We start from the raw sequence: 2,254 nt of genomic DNA, 5'->3' as shown, positions 1-2,254 counted from the left end.
GGGGAAGCTGGGCTCTCTGCCCTGGGGAGGCCATGTAGCTGTTAATAAACATTAGCAAATCACTAGGGCTTTCGATGGCCACACGTGTCTGTTAATATGTGCTTGTCAGTCACAGCAGGGTCGTGTTTAACGCTCGCAAAATCTCTTTTGCAGTGAAAGGGTAGTGCAAGGGGTAGGTCTATACTTATCCCTTCGAACTGAGACAGCAGCTAGGAGTGCACAGCATCGGCTTACCCAAACTGGTTGTAAGAGTTGGCCACAGCCACTGAGACAAAATCTAGAGGGACACCTTCCTGTGACACCCTGCAGACCAGGGCATGTGAGATTTCCCCCATCAGTGAATTACGGGCACAAGATAGTACATTAGGAGCATGGGGGGTGCATGCTGGCGTCCCGCTGCTGCGAGGGGCTGGCATGATGGGAGTGCTGGGGGAACAGGGCACTGGTGTTGGGCCAGCCTTGCCAAAACCCTGCCTGCTGCTGCACATGCAGCAGCACCTGAAACCGCTCCAGCAGTGTGATAGCAGCGCGAGAGGGCTGCCTGTCCCTGGCTGTGCCCCATGTAGCTCTCGAGGAACAGTGGGGCTTGTTTTACACCGTCTGTCCCAGCAGAAGCTCGGCACCATCCACCAGCTCATTCCCTCGGCACTTTTCCAATGGGGCTGGTGACTGTTCCCTTCACGGGAGAGCCAGGCCCCATTCAATGGTGGGGAAAGGCTGCTTTGCCCCAGGGTGGGGCTTTGCCCAGAGGCACAGCGATGTCTGTCCTGGCACCCCTCAGGGCTGCATCCTGCCATTCAAGCAGGCAAAGCACCATTTCTCCCTTTCCTCTCCTGAGCATGGCTGAAAGCCACTCACTGGCTGTGCTAATAAATGGGCTCAGTGGGAAAGAAAGAGGTCTGGCAGCTGCCCCGGTCTGCGCCGAGTTGGCCGGGGCTGCCGCATGCCTGCTGCTGGGTACACAGGCAGGACTGGCTCCATACTGGCACCTGCCCGCAGCCAGGCCCGCCGGCGGGAGGGCATGCAGGCAGCCATGCCCACAGCCGACTCTCCCCAGCCGGGCTGGGGCCTTGGGGCCGGAGGGTTGCCTGCCCGAACTCAGGAGCTGGGATGGAGTGCGGGGATATAACCTGGCCTGGGCAATTGTGGAGCACCAGCAGCTCCCTGGGAGCACACGCGCCCTGTCACAGCGTTGTGCTGCCGCACAGCCCGGCCCTGGCACAGGGTGGAGGAGGGAGCTGAGACCTCTCCCCTCCATCGCCGGCACGGACTGGGGGTAACGAGCAGGAAGGGGCCCCGCTGCCCAGGGGGGCAGAGGCAGGGAACACAGGGCTCCTCTAGTTCATCCAAGGTAAATAACCACCGTTTTCTCTGGAGGTGGATGTGTTCTTTGCCATTAATTGATCCGGGCATTTGTAACTTGCCTTTTGCGCTGCTGTCAGTGTACGTTTTCTCTTTTCTCCTGGGAGAAGTGGGTAATTAGGCTCTTATCCAATAAAAGTGTGGGGTTTTTTGAAGCAGAGATAGGATTAGTTTCTTTTAACTTGATGAAATATGCTTTGGCTTGAAATAATTACATGATTTGCACTTAGCACCTCTCAGCCCAGGGCATTAGAGTGATTTACAAGCAATTACGAAGCCTGCTGGGAAGACGCTTTTATCCCTGTTTTACAGATACAATATGGAAAACAGGTTGAGGGCCTGCCCTGGCTCCTTGGCTGGAGACGTGGGGAGCTTGCAGGGTCTCCTGGGGGTGCTGCCTCTGTGGGATGGGGCGCAGGTAGCAACACACATTGCCACCGAAGCAGAGACCTCAGAGCATTGAAACCACCAAAAAAATGGGCCAGTTTGGTGAAGGACAGAATGGCCTGGAGCAGCAGGGCTGGAGGCTGGGTGGGAGCTGCTGGGGTGCAAAGGGCCTGGGGGAAAGATGGGGAGCGGGCAAGGGGAGGCGAAGCACCAGGGAGGTGCTGAGACCCTCCGGCCGTGCTGCCGGCAGCGGGTTCCAACGCCGGGAGCCTCCGGGAGATGGGGCAGGATCTCTATCCCCCCCGCCCAAAACCCCTCTGGGGCACAATCACCGCGCCGGTTTCCCGCGGAACGGTACCGGCTACGCGTGCGGGCCCAGACCGGCGGGAGGGTAAACAACCATTTTGGAAGGAGCTGCGCTTATCCCAGCCCGTCTCGCGGAGCCACGGGCCCGCCCCCGGCCCCGCCGCCGGGCGGGGGCAGCGGGCGGTGCGGGGCGGCCCCG

Source organism: Phalacrocorax aristotelis, chromosome 11, assembly GCF_949628215.1.
Source record: "Phalacrocorax aristotelis chromosome 11, bGulAri2.1, whole genome shotgun sequence".
Taxonomy (NCBI): Eukaryota; Metazoa; Chordata; class Aves; order Suliformes; family Phalacrocoracidae; genus Phalacrocorax; species Phalacrocorax aristotelis.
The sequence above is the reverse complement of the archived record's forward strand: the minus strand, read 5'-3'. Positions refer to the sequence as shown.